Source organism: Eubalaena glacialis, chromosome 2 (genome assembly GCF_028564815.1).
Source record: "Eubalaena glacialis isolate mEubGla1 chromosome 2, mEubGla1.1.hap2.+ XY, whole genome shotgun sequence".
NCBI classification, from domain to species: domain Eukaryota; kingdom Metazoa; phylum Chordata; class Mammalia; order Artiodactyla; family Balaenidae; genus Eubalaena; species Eubalaena glacialis.
In genome coordinates, this window is record NC_083717.1 from 20,238,516 (window position 1) to 20,255,733 (window position 17,218).

Here is a 17,218-nt window from a genome sequence, read left to right on the forward strand (position 1 = left end):
CCATCCAGAGATGCCTGAGTTCTTGTGTTTACTACTCTCTACACTGGAGAGTCCTCGGGGGAAAGGTTGAAGAGCACTTCTGAGGGTGAAGGAAAATGCCAATTTATGGAACACCCATCTGCCAAGGCCTGTTCCAGATGTCTGCACACCATCATCTTGGTTAATTTCTTACTTAGTCATTTAACAATCATGGGAAGAAGAGGGAAGAACAGCCACAGACTTTTATTACTGTTTTGAGATACATTTCAACCGGGTTTTCAGAACCCAGCTCAGCATTTATATCACATCTTTGAGTCTCAGGCCCTAGGTGAGAAAAAAGCACCAGGAACTTGGTAGTGAAAACACACCAGCGGCAACCGCAGACGTGAGAAAATTGGTTGACATAGATACGGATGTGCTGGAGGGGTATGAATTCTCGTTTACTTAAAAAGGTCAACTTTTGAATATAAACAAATGATCAAATTTACTAACAAACACTCATAAGCACCAATACATGATACATTTATAAATATATATACATACTTCTTTAACTCTTAGAGTTTAATTTCATTCTCTAACCCAGTTAGTCAGGAAATAAGTTTGCTCCCAACACGAATTCCAGCCACTGTTTGCTCGACGGAATGTTGCCAGAGATGCACCTTCTCTAGCATAATGCTCCTTTCTTCTTCCCAGTCCACTCAGAATGGTCCTGTCCACGCTGCTGTTAAGTGCTGCCCTCTGAATTATTCTCATCAACATGAGAAGACCCCCTTACCTTAACTGGTTAAAAATAAAAGCTCCCTGAATCCAATCAGCCCACTGAGCCTGTTTCGTCTGTCCCTCGATCCCTCTCCCTTCTAATAACACATAGGACAAAGAAATCTCAGTGAGTGAGCGCCAATGAAATACACAAACGTCAACTCTATTTTTGTTGTCCTTGTTACTATTGTCATTTTACACCCATCGTGCCGGGCTGCCTTGAGACGCTCACAAATACGGTCAAATGCTTATCAGCAGTTTAAAAAAAACTCTTAACAGGCCAGAAATACAAACTGAACATTCAGGAAAACATGCCCATAAAAGAATCATGTATTTTTCATGAAATTAACAGAACTGGGGTTTTGGCAAAACCCTAAAACCACTGTGAACACACACACGTCTTCTTTCGTTGACTCACAAAGGAGCTAAGGCCCTTGCTGTGCGCAGAAGATGCAAGAAGTGTTGGATGGGAATATTCAGGGTAAATGGATAGCACAGCATAGCGTCTACTGTGTACTTAGGAGACAGAGATGCTCCCAGGAGAAAAGTCTTCAGTTTCTGTGACAAGCAACAAACTTCTGGCTCCAAAGATGTTCTGGCAAAACAACACAGTCTCCACCCAGGGCCACTCATCTGCTATTAGGACCATGTATCGACTACAATCATAGGGGAAGAATGCCTAAAACTAATTGTGAAAGATTTCCACTGCTTCGGGGTACATTTACTTTAAAGACGTCTCTCGCTAAACTGATGCTCCAAAGAGCAAAAGGCATTAGAGAATCAGCCCACCTTTGCTGAATTTCCCCATTGCCCTATCTCACCTTTGCATCCTTGTCTTTATTTCCTCTTTGAAAACTGAATTCAATAGTCACAGATGTAGAAAACAAACCTATGGGTAACCAAGGGGGAAAGGGAGGGGGAGGGATAAATTGGGAAATGGGGATTGACATATCCACACTACTATATATAGAATAGATACCTAATAAGAACCTACTGTATAGTACAGGGAACTCTACTCAATACTCTGTAATGACCTATATGGGAAAAGAATCTAAAAAAGAGTGGATGTATGTATTATATGTGTAGCTGATTCACTTTGCTGTACACCTGAAACTAACACAACATTGAAAATCAACTATACTCCAATAAAAATTAAAACAAACAAACAAAACCTTGTTAAATGGGTGAAACCTCTTCTCTAGGCCAAGGGATTGAAAACCAGAGAAGCCAAATCATACAGATAACATTATCCCCACTACAGCCCCACTGCTGTGAAAACAAACCAGAACGGTCAAATCAACTTTTTATTTATTTCACTAACTTCGGGTCTCCTGCCAACACGGCAGTAGACTGGGGTACAGTGACTGCTCTAATGTGTTTATGTCTCTGTTTGAAACTTAAGTGATACTGATCTTACGGTAAAATGAAATCCTGACTGCGATAGCAAAAGATTAAAAGTGAGAATTGACCCCACTGTATTACCCCATCTGTAAGAATATTGTTCACAAAGGCACCACAAAGACGTAGGGATGTAGATCAGCAATGACCCTCCCTTCTGACCTCCGCACGGACCCCTTTTACCTCCTTCCCTGGACCCCAGCAGTAGCAGGCTTCTCTCCCTCGCTCATCACCTGCTTGTTGTCTGCCTGCTCCTTCAACAACGCCAGCCTTATGAAAGCCTGGACCGTAAGGCGCCTGCTGACAGCGCCTAAAATAGCACCTGGCACGTCGGACTGGCAGATTGGCTCAACAAGCACTGAATGCACTGACTTAGCTTCTCAGAAATGAAACGGAGCCCATGGCCTCACCTTTTCATGATGCATTCAACCAGCTTCATGCCACCTACTCTTGGTCTGGTTCAGTGTCAAAGGGCAATGCCCGGACAGATTCACTTCCGCTGGTTGGTTGTTTTCTGCATCATTCAAAAAGTCAACACGATATAAAAAGATACGCGCAGGAGCTCTTCCTGTATCTATTCCCAATCGCTCCGTTCCCCTCTGCCTGCTCCAGGTACACATCTGTATTAGTTTCCTGTTTATCCATCCAGCATTTCTCTATGCAAATATTACCAAATTCACCTATATATGTTCATAACCCAATCTTTCTTACATAAAGATACCACACTGTCTACACTACTTTCCACCTGTTTCTTGTACTTGGCAATGTACCCGGACATCATCCCACATCAGAATGTAGATCTTCCTCACTCCCTTTTAACAACTGCACAGCATTCTACTGTACACATACACCATCCCTCAACTGCTCCCTGATGACTGATGGACACTGGGTGGCTTCTGATGTTTTGGTGTTACACGCAAAGTTTCAGTGATAACCGTGTACACATGTCATTTCATTACATGAGCAGGTGTATGTACAGGGAAGATTCCCAGGCCAGGACTGCACATCTTTAATACTGATTCACACTGCCAGATTCCCCTCCTGTAGGTTGTTAAAAAATATTGTTAGGTGGCTATAAAGAGGTGGTGATGCCTTAAATGTATGTGTGTAGCGTCGGTCACTAGAATTTTTCCCATTCTTGTCAAGGGGAATGCTAACCTAATTCTTCACTTTGATTAAACCCAGGCTCTTTTAAAATTTAAATCAATGCAGCATCCCCTGATGGTGGTCAGTTCAGTTTTCCTATTCTACTTCTATCCATCAATTCTCTAGGCTAACATATTTTCCCTCTAGCAACTTATTAGAGGAAAACAGGCTTTCTAAAAAAGCCTAGTTAGTACGGGGGGAATCAAATTTTTTTAAGAGTATTCAGGGGTTCTCAATCAGCACCAAATTTTTTTTTCATCACAATATTCAAAATGACATGGAAAGAAAAACATAAATGAATATTTAAAATCTTTATTCATTCCAATTCAGGGGACTCCCCCCAAAACTAGTTTATATTCTCAGAGTTTTTAGTAATTCATGACTCTTTTTCACAGTGAGAACCTAAAATTAGAAAATGATGCCTATTTGCAGAATTAATGAAAAGGTCCTTTTCCCACTCCTTTTAGAGACAGCATGAGGAAACAACATACTTTCACATGAGAATCTCGGCTTTCAGGAAATCGACCCTCTAGTTTAGGATATTTATCATAGTCAATGAGCACAACAGCAATAATCTGCTTTTGTACCAGCACGGTTTGCTAAATACAAGTATACTAGACTAAATTCGTTCCTTTGTTTGATATACAGTTGACCCTTGAACAACATGGCAGCTGGGGTACCAGCCCTCCTGGAAGTCGAAAATCCAAGTATAATTTAGAGTGGCTCTTCCATATCCACAGTTCTGCATCCCAAGGATCAACCATCCACAGATCAAACAACTGCAGATGACGTAGTACTGTAGTATTTACTATTGAAAAAAAATCTGCATATAAGTGGACCCGCGCGGTACAAACCCATGTTGTTCAAGGGTCAACTGTACTTTTGTACCATGCCTTCAATATACTTTAAAACCATTTGGCACGGACAATACGATATCCTTTCCTGTGCTAGTGATTGTGAACTTCAATTCCAGGGACAGTTTGTTAACCTTAATCAATAACTCATACTCCATCCACCAAAGACATGCACAAGAGTATTTTTAGCTGCTGTATTCATACTAGCCCCAAACTGGAAACAAACAAATGTCCATCAAGTGTAGAATGTGTATCTAAATTTCATACAACCGAACACTACACAGCAACGGGGAAAAATGAACAATTTATATAGGCAACAACATGAATGAATCCCACAAAATGTAAGTATGATTCCATTCATGTGGAATTTAAATCAGGCAAAACTAATTTATGGCAACAGAGGTCAGAATGATGATTACCTTTGGGCAGGGGGACGTTGTTCCAACTGGGAAAAGGGGACCAGGGGCCTTCTAGGGTGATGCAAATGTTCTACATCTTGATCTAGGTGGTCGTTACATGGGTTAAAATTTTTGAGATTTGTGAACTTTATGTAAATTATACCTGAGCTGGTCAGCTAGCATCCTAACCAAGAAGTCCTTACTCAACAAGTGGCAACTAGAAGCACTTCTGCTGTCCACGTTTGAGTAATACTAGATCCTCAGCAATGATTTATTTTTCTTGACGAAATTGGTGGCTTATTAGCATGATAAGTGTTAAGAATGGGGTAAAAAAAATTTTAGATACTCCCTATCCTGCTTCATACTCTGCTCTCAGAACACGCTGGAAAACAGGTATGGTTTCTATACTTTTTGTTAGGGATCAGCAAACATTGCTGATCCAATCCCCTCCCCTCCCCGCTCTACCAGCCACTGGGTCCTCCTTCCTCTCACACCAACCTCTTCTCCGCACCTGGATGGCTCATCTCAACCCTCTCCCTTGATGAGGGGACAACTGGCCACTTGGGAAAGGAGGAGACTCCCAAAACAAGTACTGCCTCAAGTCCCCACATCTTTGCCTCGTTCCCAGGACCCAGGGATGGAAGGTCCGTCAGCCAGAGGAGCTGACTACAGGGACCCCAGGCACGGGCACCCCTTCAGAGAAGCCTGGAACTCCTCTAGGTGATAAATCTTCCAGAAGGCCTTAGCTCTTCATCCCAGGTCCTCTTTGCCCCACCCACCAAACACAAACACACACCCACAAAACCATCCTCAAGTCTCTGCCCTCCACATGCAAACAAGCAGTTTCAACAAAAATTCATTCATTCAACAAAAATTCAGAGTTTGGGCAAAATGTTGAAGATAAATTTCTTTTAAAGATTTACGTATTCCAGGGACTTCCCTGGCCGTCCAGTGGTTAAGACTCCACTGCCGGAGGCACGGGTTCAATCCCTGGTTGGGGAACTAAGATCCCACATGCTGTGCGGCCAGAATAAATAAATAAATAAATGCTCTTAAAAAAAAAAAAAAAGAAAAGAAAAAAGATTTATCTATTCTAGGAGTGCCTGTCATAGGAATGACAATATTTACTGAACGATACTCTTATCAGAACTTACCTCTCTCACCCCCTCTAAATCAATTAGTCACTGAGGCTAAGACAGAGGGAAGAACCCAGGGGGTACCCATGATGCTGGGGAACACCCAGCCCCAAGGGGAAGGTCAAGGTAAAGGGGGAGGAGTCACCCCACAGCCCTGATGGCCCTTTCCCAGCAGTGGCCCCTCCCCGCATCCCCTTCCTCCTCCTCCTCCCGGTGCCAGGCTGGCCCAGAGGAGCAGGAGGGGTGAACGTCCAGCCCCCTCTCCCTCCCTACTCCTGGGAACCTGCTGGAAGCCCACCTACTGCTTCTCTCCCCTAAACCAGCGTGGCCTGAGTCAGAGGTTCAGAATGAGGAAGCCCTTTATTGCCACATACGACAGCCCTCCATTAGCTTTTCTCAGGAATAAAGCTAATATTTTGGTCTCCGTCTGTCTGAACCCTCAGCCCGACTTCTCAACTGGTTCAGAGCTCAGGTGGGAAAGGCTGTGTTGTTAATGGGCCCGCACGCTTCACACACGGCCCCCGGGGACCTGGGGCAGGTGTGGTGGGAAGGCAAAGAAGCCGGGAAGAGGCTTCACGGGGCCCCTGCAGGATGCGGAGAACGCGCCCACCACAGGGGCCTCTGGGCGGGAGCATCTGATATCCACCCACAGGCGGTCGCTGCATGACTTTTCCATTCTTTTGTTCTGGAACAATAGGTATTTCCTAGACAGGTAACCTGAGAGACCCAGCATTTAGTCTCCTTGAATAAAACACTAGAGACTCAAATAACAAAATGAAATCAGGGGAGAGGGATAAATTAGGAGTTTGGGATTAACAGATACACACTACTATATATAAAATACATAAACAACAAGGACCCACTGTATAGCACAAGGAATTATATTCAATATCTTGTGATAACCTATAATGGAAAAGAATCTGAAAAAGTATATATATACATATACACACATATATATGTGTGTGTGTAATATATCACTTTGCTGTACACCTGAAACTAACACAACATTGTAAATCAACTATACTTCAATTAAAAAAAAAAAAACACACGAAATCAAAAAGACTCTCAGAAAAAGTCCTCAGCTAGCTCTAAATGGCATTATGAACATTTATGGAACATATAAAATGCAAGGTTAAACCCAAACCTGCTGGGTTTAAAATGAATTGACTGCCTCTTTCTCTCTGGCAAGTGTACAGTTTTTCTCACCAGTGTCAACGCTCAGTCTGCCCAACCTACAGGTTGACCTACAGGTCAAGGCCAGTGTGAGGCAACCCCAACCTGTCTCAACTGATCCCGTAAACCAAATCATTTCCAAATTTCCATCTCATCCTGCTATAGAGCCACAGTTTATGTCTATAAACTTTGAATCCTCCTGCTGCAAGAACGAGAGATAAATGAACAAAATCAGAGCAGCTCCCTAAAGCTATTAAACATAAAGCAATGCACCTTAGAGATCATTCAGTTAGTCCTTCTTCCTCGTTCCCTGTATGAAGCAACTGTAGTGACATAAAGTAAATTCAGTATATGACCTGACCACACATGGGGAAACCAAACAGGAACTGGTATTAGAGGATATTAAAAAATTATTAATTGTGTTAGTTGTGATCATGTTATTTTAGTTATATGGGGAAACTTCCTTCCTTCCTCCCTTCCTTCCTTCCTTCCTTCTTCCCTCCCTCCTTTCCTTCCTTCCTTCTTTCTTTCCTCCCTCCCTCCCTTCCTTCTTTCCTTTCTTCGCAGGACGGGATTAATACTTAATCCATACTAAGTATTATTAGGGGTGGAATGTCAAGATACCTATTTTTGAAGTTGAGAGGTAACTGACATATAACATTGTGTAAATTTACGGTGTACAACATGTTGCTTTATGTTGCTTTGATACACTTACATACTGCAGTACGATTACATGCAGTGTTAGCTAACACCTCCACTGCCTCACATAATTACCATTTCTTTCTTGTGGCGAGAACACTTACCATCTAGTCTCTTAGCAACTTTCAAGTACATAGTAGAGTATGTTAGCTATAGTCACCATGCTGTGCATTAGATCCCCAGAACTTATTCATCTTCTAACTGCAAGTCTGTACCCTTTGATCAACATCTCCCCAACTTCCCCACCCCCCAGCCCCTGGTAACCACCTTTCTACTCTCTGCTTCTACAAGTTCAGCTTTTTTAGATTTCACATGTAAGTGATATCATACAGTATTTGTCTTTGTCTATCTGACTTATCTCTAGGTCCATCCATGTTTTTGCAAATGGCAGGATTTCCTTTTTTCTCATGGCTGAATAATACTCCATTTTATCAATACCATATCTTCTTTATCCATTCATACGGTGATGGACACTTAGCTTGTTTCCATGTCTTGGTTATTGTGATTAATGCTGCAATAAGGTATCTTCAATTTACTTTAAAATATTTTAGCATTTTTTACAAATAGAGCCAGTTAAATAAGCAAATGAATGAATGAATAGCTGTCTGACCCAAGGGACACACACCTGGTTAGTGGAGGAGCTGGGTAATAGCCAAGCATCCTTCCTCTAATGGTTTACAAGGGACCCTTTACAGTGTTTTATACTCTCAACACCAGAGCAGCTACTCAAGGTGACCGCAGCCTTTCAGAGGCCCATTTGGGCTCCGCCCACTCAGCTTTGGAGGGGCCCTGCACGGTCCAAATTAGTGTGGCAAACTGGGCTTTGATGAAAAGAGTAAGCTGCTAGATGGGACTTCTTCTTAGATCCAAATGACCAAGGCATGGCCAAACAGTCATTGAACACTGATCTGAGTAGACATCTGTTCCAAGTTTCTACAACCATATCAGTGTACCAAGAAACTAGAATCTCTCATCACGTAATAACACGACCTAACAGAATTAGGGTATATTCGTACAGTAATAACCAGGAACTGCTTACTATGTACCAGGGACTATTCTAAGGGTTTGACAAGAACGATCTCAGTTAATCACTGCAACATCCAAAGAGGCTGTTGTCTCCATCATACAGAGGAAGGGACCGGAGCACAGAGAGTTTGAGAAAGTTACCACGACCACAGAGCCCTAAGGGACAGCATCCCCCTTTAGGATGACTCTGCCGTACGTTCTCCTTGTGCCATAGTCACAGCCGATGTTTTTCTCTGGGAGAAATGGTCCAGGGATACTTCTCATTGCTGTCCTTAAAAACAGTACAAAAGAATGAAAACAAAAGGTAAAAGAGAAAAAACAGAATCCGCCCCACAGGCCCAAACAAAATGTCCGATGTCAGAAAAATCTTTCACTTTGTTTTTCTCATGAAAAATTCAAACCATTCAAGTGCCCGCCTAACTCTCTTCTCCAAACAAATCTGGAGTAGGAAGGCAGGCAGCTCTGTGATTTCCCCTCTAGAGAACCATCTGAAGGCTCCCCACTGGACAGCAGAGACCCAGGCTGCCCACTGAGCCTCTCATCCCGATGTGATGGGCAGCTGCCAGTCATTCCCTTCAAGGGCTCTGAGTGAGTTTCTGCAGAAAAGTCTTCACACACATGCACAGGAAAAAAAGGAGGATGCAGTCAACCTTCCAGTACCTTCTCTAATGCTTCCAGTACTGACAATGACTTTGAATGAACCTTTACAATTAAATTACATCATTAATGTTGTGTCTTCAAAGCTAAAATGAGATACAAGACTAAAAAAATCAATTTGAAACGACTGATCCTAGAAAAGGTGAGGTGTCTTAGGATGAACTGGGGATACTGCCTGTTGGAATGGTCCCATTCCAGAACCTTTTCTCTCCATTGATCCAACAGGAATAAGTTAAGGGTGTCTGGTGTAATCTTAGAAGAAGTCACAGAATTCTCAAAGGATGTCAAAGTCAAACCAAAATACAGCACATGTAGCATCTGAAAGCATGGAGGGAAGGGCAGACTAAAAACCAGATCAACAAGAACCAAGAGTTCTAACTCCAAAGGGTTCAGTAATTATTGGCATGAACGTTTCTGCAAAGGGCCTTGATCACAAAAAGAAAAAGGATTTTTATCTTGGCTACTTTCCCTATTTGAAAAACCTGAGTTTCCTCAAAAATTAGTAGGCTGAATGAGGAAGGTAATAATTAAGGCAAAGAAGCCATATTTCCTATCTGCCATGGAAATGAACAGTGGTATCTACAAATAACAAGAGCCTCTCACACGGAACAGCTTCCTTTCACTAGCTGGGAACTTCTCGTTCCTTCCCCAAATTTATCATTGTTAAAGTTAGTATTTGACATCACCAAATGTCAACAGCAGGCCTCTATCTGCTATTATGACTACATCATTTGTTCACCTCTGAGCTGACTTCCAAAACATTGTTAACTTCGGCCCAGAAAACAACAGTCAGGCAAGAAGATAAGGAAGGCAATTTGAAGTTATACTAACAATAAAAATAAATTAGTGATATAATTTTAAGCCGTTGTCAAGGGCATGCTTTATGGTTTTTACATTAAAAAGACAGGGAACTCTTTTTCTTTTTTTTTTTCTTTTTATGACTTCAGACAGTGCAGATGTGATGGTTACAATGGCTAAAGGCAAGTCAGGAAAAGACCTTGGGATAGTCTCCTGTCTAAAAATGAGTGTTGACATTACTAAGCAATGAAACTTTGAAAACCCAAAGGCAAGTCTGTCTATTCTGCAGCCCAGTCGTGTCTTCCCTTTTCTCACCCATATTTTGGTGCTAAGTATCTCACAGTTGGGAATGGCAAGGCCAACATGGAAGCCAGCCAAATAACAAGAGACAGAAAGCCTAGGCCTTTCACCCCAAAGAAGCCACGACAAAAATGGCAGAACCAAAGCTAATTCTAACTAAACTCTAGCCGTGCAGTATTTAAACCAGTTCCAAGGTGGTTTCATTTCAGAACTCTCACATTAACTCAACTAGCATATTCTCTTCCTCAAAGTCGAAGAGACCAGGGAAATGGAGATTTCCACGGTCCTTCTCATGCCTGACTATATAAGCACAACCCATGGTTCATGCCTCCAGGAAGGCAATTACAATATTATATTGTAACCACTAATTTCTATGCTTGTCTGTCCCTTCCCCTCCATGACAGGGCCCTCAAAACGCCAGCGACACCATGTAACCATCTGTTTGTTTGACAGCAGCACCTGGCTCAGACTGGACATCCATCATCTCTGTTCCATAAATACTGAATAAATCTTTATAAACACAGAATCTCTGAGAAGACTTTCTGCTCAAAAATATCCTTCCAACTCAAGCCAAAATTTCACTATTAAAGGTTAATTTCTTTGGCTCTGTCTTCCAGAGTTTTTAAAGTAGATCTCTCTGAAAGGTGTCACTGTTTTCTCATCTGCTGCGAGCTAATATATAAAGGGAATAAAAGAAAATGACTCAAAGGGAAAGATTAAAGAGGAAAGAAACAGTGAGGACGGGGTGGTGGAAAGAGTGAAGGAAATGAGAAGAAAAGATAAGGTGGGAAGGAGACAAAGACACACCCGCCTTCTTCAGTTCTGTCTGGAATCCACCATCACAGCCTCCTTTCCTGGAGGAACTGTGGACATTCCTGGGTGTATTCACTCCTATTGTGCCTCTTCTTACAAATGAAATGGAGGAAGCAGGTTTTCACGGTCCCCAAAATGCTCAACAGTGGTTGCAAGTTTCTTTTTGATTTCTTTCTCCTTTTTAGAAAAGAAAGCAAAACAAAAGGAGAGAAGAACACTCCACATACCACCTTTCACGACCTCAAAAAGCAACATCATTAGACTTTGGACATGAAAACTCTGCCTGCAGGTCAATGTTCAGGGTTTGGGGTGACAACTAAAAACAGTGACCAGGAAAGGAAGGGCTTTGCAGATCCAACTGAAATAAAACATTAGGAGAATGAAGTTCCGCTTCTGTATAACGTTTACAAGAAATCAAAGTTCTAAGAAAAGCAAATTACTAGGAAAGACTACTTTAATAACTCCTTGAGCATATGGTTTAAATTTTATGGAGTTTTTGGTCCATTCTAATTCATTAATAAGACCTGGAGAATTATTACCGCTGTGTTTTTATGCCGTCAAAGAGATCCTCTTTTATAACTTTAAATGCAAATTGAAATTTTACATTTTTTCACCTTTCTGTGCAAGAAAATTCAATTTATACAACTTCCAATCCATTCTATGTTCTAGAGATTTTACTGAATCTGACTATTAGCAAGTGCTTCTCGGGTTATTTGAGGGTTTTAGTTTCCATCTTTGAGTACAGCGTAGAATAAAGAAAAGTAAGCTTAGATGAGAGAGGGGAAAAAAAGAGTCTGCCATTTGTCACATCAAATTAAACAAACCAAAACAAACAAACAAAAAAATGTATATCTATATATCCAAAAGGACTAAAATACAACAAGAGTGGCAGGAGGGAAAAAAGGGGAACAGCTCTACTCTTTCGTAATTACTACGTATTTTAAAAGAGACTTTTATGAGGAGTTAGTTACAAGGAATAAACAAACCCCAGGCCAGGGAAGCCCCATCTCTGCCTTTCATCAGATTTAAAGAGAAGTTCCTGCTATAAAGTAAGACACGTCAGGCCACTACATTCTTCTCCATTTTGTTTAGACAAACAAAATCTCCTCAGCCTGCCTGGTATCAAAGACACAACAGGAGAAACGAAGGAATTGCAGGCCCCTCTCAGGACTCGGGGACTGTCAGGTTCAAGTGCAAACCACTCAGAACACAGCTCTGCAGCTTGTTCATGCAACAGATGTTGACACCGACGATGCTAACAGAAGGAGGGAGGATGAACAGTAAGAGGAAAACTCCACAGCTGTCATCACAGCCGAACCCTCACATGCAGGCAAATAATACGATGCACATTTCAGGTGTATCAATTTCATCTCCATAGCGCACTGAATGGTGATAAAGCTTCCAGCAGATATAAAGGGATGTGCATTCATAAAATAATTGTAAAAACATGTGGCTCTTGCTGTCTGGCCTTCAGTGAATAAATGCACCCACATACGAGCACTTTCAATCCATGTGAAACCACAGCAAACAACCGTTCTGGCCTCTGAGAGGCGCGCAGCCTTTTTACCCACAGAAAGTACCTGTCATATAACTTCAAAAATGAGTTGCAGAAAAGAAAAATAATTTTAGCCTGTGGGATACAGAACAATAAATAGTCCTCTGACAGCCAGGCACTGGGCTTGGGATAACAGCTCCTGGGAGATGTAGACAAGGGTACCTGACATCTGTTCTACCCAGACGACGGTCTCCCACCCATGAGGGGTGCATGACTCCGTTTTAACAGCTGGGAGGGGAAGACGGCAAAGATTCCTGTACCAGAAGGCTGAGGTCTTGGGAAAATTTCATGGAAAACCAAAATCTGATGCAAGTATTATGTCTATCTAAAAAAAAATGAAAGTAACATAGTGCTGTTTGAGAATATGGTTTATACTCGGTGTCCAAAGGCAAGTCTCTTTATTTTTTGTTGTCTAACTTAAGTCAAAACTACTAACTGTGTGGTAGACTGGGGCAAGGCAGGAAGGAAAGAGGCAGGCTTCCTCTACGCTACGGAGAACAAACCCATCACATCTCTACCACGATGCCTCAAGCTTCAGAAGTTATGGCGAGAATTTTAAATCTCAAGGTTAGTAATCCCTAGCCCGACTCCAAAAATGTAGACCCACTACCCCCTGGTAAGAGGTCAGCAGTAGTGGACAAATTTCATTACAATATGTAAGTCCCAGACCAGTGAAATGAATAGAAAGGGGGTCCCAGCAAACAGGAAGGTGACAAGGCAAAGATGTGCCCAGGGAGCCCTACTGATAGAATAGCCTGGGCTTAGAAACAGGGTTTTCTTAGAAGCTGAACATGCCATTTAAGAAAGGAACTGAATTAATGTCCTGGGGGAGTTAAGCCTTTTCATCCTTCCAATTCAGAGAGGACAGTAGCCAAATATATAATTCCATCAGGGCAGAGGACAAACGAGGCTGTTACCTGATGTGAAGCAAAGGACCAGGGTTGGAGAAAAGAGGTCAAGAGCTGCTCAGAATGAAGATTCTTCTCCAAGGCAGGTCTGAGATCAGGGGCCCAAGGTGAAGAGGATGAGGACCAATGCACGAGGTGCAGGGCAATGACTTCAGCTGCCGGAATCACTCTATAAGCCTGGCTTGGAGCGGGGTATGCAGGAAGTGATCACAGCAGGCCTGACCTCTGTCCTTGGAAGGGGCTGCTTCCAAGGCTGGCCCTTGACTGGCACCTGAGAACTTGGATTTGCAAAGGGTTCCCACCATGCAAACTGCAGAGACTGGCTCCCTGTCCGACACTGTTCATGGATCAGTGTGGTTCAGGTCTGAGTAGGACAAAAAGGTGAGGTAAGGGAGAATTTGCTCTCCACCTGACTACTAAGCTGGGACATTGATGTTGGATGTCCCTGCCCTCAGACTGGAACTGACACCATTGGCTCTCCTGCTTCTCAGGCCTTCGGACGCAGACTGGAATTATACCACCACCTCTCCCGGGCCTCCAGCTGCTGACAGCAAATCATGGGACTTCTCAGCCTCCATAATGACATGAGCCAATTCCTTATGATAAATTACCTATCTATCTAACTGTCTATCCACCTATCTATCTATCTCCTTTTGGTTCTGTTTCTCTGCTGAACCCTGAATAATACAGGAATATTATTTAATAGGTTTGAGGCTATTGCAAGGAATTTTTTAACTTTTCAGTTACGGATGGAGATTTGCTAATGTATGTCCTTAAATTTTTGGAATCATTAAGCAATAATCTGTTTGATGCTATTATCCCTAAAGCCACCAGTTAATTCAGGGCTAGTAATGAAGGTTCACAAGTAGTGGAAGAACAGCCTGGAATATAAAAGCTAGGACCCCAGCCTACGTCACAGCTTTGACTGGACGCAGCCCTGCTCCAGCCCCTGATAACTACAGCAGTGGATAGCTACGGGGCACCCATCATCTGGCCTCAGTGCCAGGCCTTTCACACACATTATCACAAAACCTCAAACCCTGAAGGACTCTCCCATTTTACAGATGGGATTCGGAAAGGCAGAGCAATTTGTCAGAAGTCACAAGTCAAGGTATGTCTGGTTCCAAACCCCACACACTCTATATCATCATTCTATGGCCAACTACAATTTGAGAAACACTCCAACAGACTGGGTTTTGTTCGGAAGAAAAAAACTTTTAGGGCTGATTATTCAAGGTAAGACAACTACAGAAAAGCAAGAGAGCTTTTCCCTGTTGGCATATACAAAAATACTCAGTATCACCCTAGGCCTTTGGAAGTACTGAGCGCACCCTGAGAATAACATACCCAGCCCAGGTGAGACTCCAAAGACTTAAGGAAAAGTCGCTGAAATTCAGGGCACCAGCTGCCCCTACGGTAGGCGACCACATAAGTGTCTCATTCCACTCGAGCTGAGGATAAAACTGTACTACGCCTATGAAGGCTTCCACGATGGGCGAAAGGTTTATGTTGAACAACTGTTTTCCTTCTGGGAGTCTGGAATTTGGGCACAGCCAGGCAGAGGTGCCTACATGATCAGCCCCAGTAAAAACCTGGGCTGCTGGGTTTTAACCTAGCTTCTCCAGTAGACACCATCTCACACACAGGGTCACAACTTATTGCTGGGGAATTAAGCTCATCCTGTGTGGCTCCACAGGAAAAGGACCCTTGGAAGCTCGCGCCTGGTCTCCCTGGACTTCACCCCACGTGCCTTTTCCTTTTGCTGATTTTGCTCTGTATCCTCTCACTGTAATAAATCACAGGCACGAGTAAGACTATCTGCTGAGTCCTGTGAGTTCTCCTAGCAAATCATCAAACCGTGGTGGTCCTGGGGACCCTAACCCAGGGGGCTTCATCCCTATCTTGTGAGTGACCAACTAAGCCGTGGTACCACAGATGCTCAAGATCCAACCCTTTGCCGTGTAGACCAGGAACGCACATCTCCCGTCCCATTGCACCAAGGAGGGATGATACTTCAAACTCAGAGGCACTCACAGATCCGCCCAAACTTGGACAGCAGGAAGCGTGGCATCCTGAAATGCTTGCCTAACGGACAGGTAGTCCCCCCGTTGACACTGGGACTCTAAACACAACCTTCACCAGGTGAGGCCTGACCACTCGTAGCACCCGGATGAAACGGAGCTGAGAGTCGGCCAGGAGCAGGGCCGCAAACGTGTATCTGTTCCGCAGGTTCATCACTCTGCGTGTTAGTCAGGGTTCTGCAGAGAGAACCAGTAGGAGATACAGAGAGATACAGGAGGAGATTTATTATAGGAATTGTCACGCAGTTATGGAAGCTGAGAAGCCCCACAGTCCGCTGTCTGCCAGCTGAAGAACCAGGAAAGCCAGAGGTGCGATTCAGTCTGAGTTCAAAGGCCCGAGAACCAGGGAAGCCAATGGGTGAAGCCCCAGAGTCTGAAGGCCCAGGAACCAGGAGCTCCGATGTCCCAGAGCAGGAGGAGATGGACGTCCAGCTCAAGAAGACAATGAGTCTGCCCTTCCTCCGCCTTTTTGTTCTACGCAGGCCCTCAGGATTGGATGAGGCTCCCGCACGTTAGGGAAGGCTCTCTGTTATGCGGTGTACTGATTCAAATGCTAATCTCCTCCGGAAACACCCTCACAGACACACCCAGAAATAATGTTTCACCAGCTATATGGGCATCCCTTAGCCCAGCCAAAACGTATTACTGCAAAAAACGCTCTGAATCCATGGCTTTGTTTTTCCTTCTTTCTGGTGGTTTTTATTCCGTGAATATACAACAAGTGCCCGCTTCTTGGAGAACCACATGTAAGGCATTTTGGGGAGACACTAACAATAAGGTCCTGTTCACCTTCAAAGCACGTGAACCCTGAACAAGTGTTCCAAAATTCCATGAGTTGGAACTCCCAGATTCTGCTTCCCTTGGCCCAATTTCATCCTTCTTTTGTTGACAATCATCAAGGAAAATTGAGAAAGAGAACTGTAAGAAAACCTAGACTATTTTGTTTGAAAAAGCAAATATAAAAAATATCAAACCCTTCAATCTGAGAAAGGGGCAAAAAAAAAAAAAAAGAATACCATGCAACCTGGAACAGGAAATGAGGGCAGAAAGAAGAATACCAATCGTTGGTAATCAAATCCTGTGGTCTGCAGAAGGGCACTGTGTAGTGAGGAGAATAAGCAGCAAATCTCCAGGAAAGTGTGAGGCATCCAAGTAGCTGAGGCTAGGAAAGGTATTCAGCTGGGAGATCAGGGGACCTCCACGCCCCTCTCATCTCTAAGAGGAGAACAGCACAAAGAGGGTAATTCTGAGGCTGGTTGAGATGAAACCTCACGAGCACCGGGTGTGTGGTCTGTGGGTTTCTCCCTGGTGATATGATGTCGTCTGTGCCCCACCCATTCCCCGCCCCCTCCCCAATGCCCAGAATGCATCTGGGCACAGTCAGTGGTTCTTTTCAGTTATCCAGTGAGAGTTCAGGGATTGTTCAGTGGCTACGTAGCACCTGCATTTACTTTAATTGAGTGGGCTTCGCGCAAGACTCTCTCCAAGGGTCTCCCCTTGCCGTACAGGCTCTCCCAATTACTAATGTATCTCCAGCT

General features: G+C 43.4%; 1 protein-coding gene and 1 non-coding gene across 3 annotated transcripts in view; both read right to left on the bottom strand.

Moving 5' to 3' along the window:
- The window catches only part of CAMK1D (calcium/calmodulin dependent protein kinase ID), a 418,443-nt gene that overhangs the window by 334,899 nt on the left and 66,326 nt on the right, over positions 1–17,218 (bottom strand). The window lies entirely within an intron of this gene.
- Positions 3,190–3,319, bottom strand: LOC133086085 (U6atac minor spliceosomal RNA). The gene has a single exon (XR_009699866.1). It is a non-coding gene; the product is annotated as a U6atac minor spliceosomal RNA (small nuclear RNA).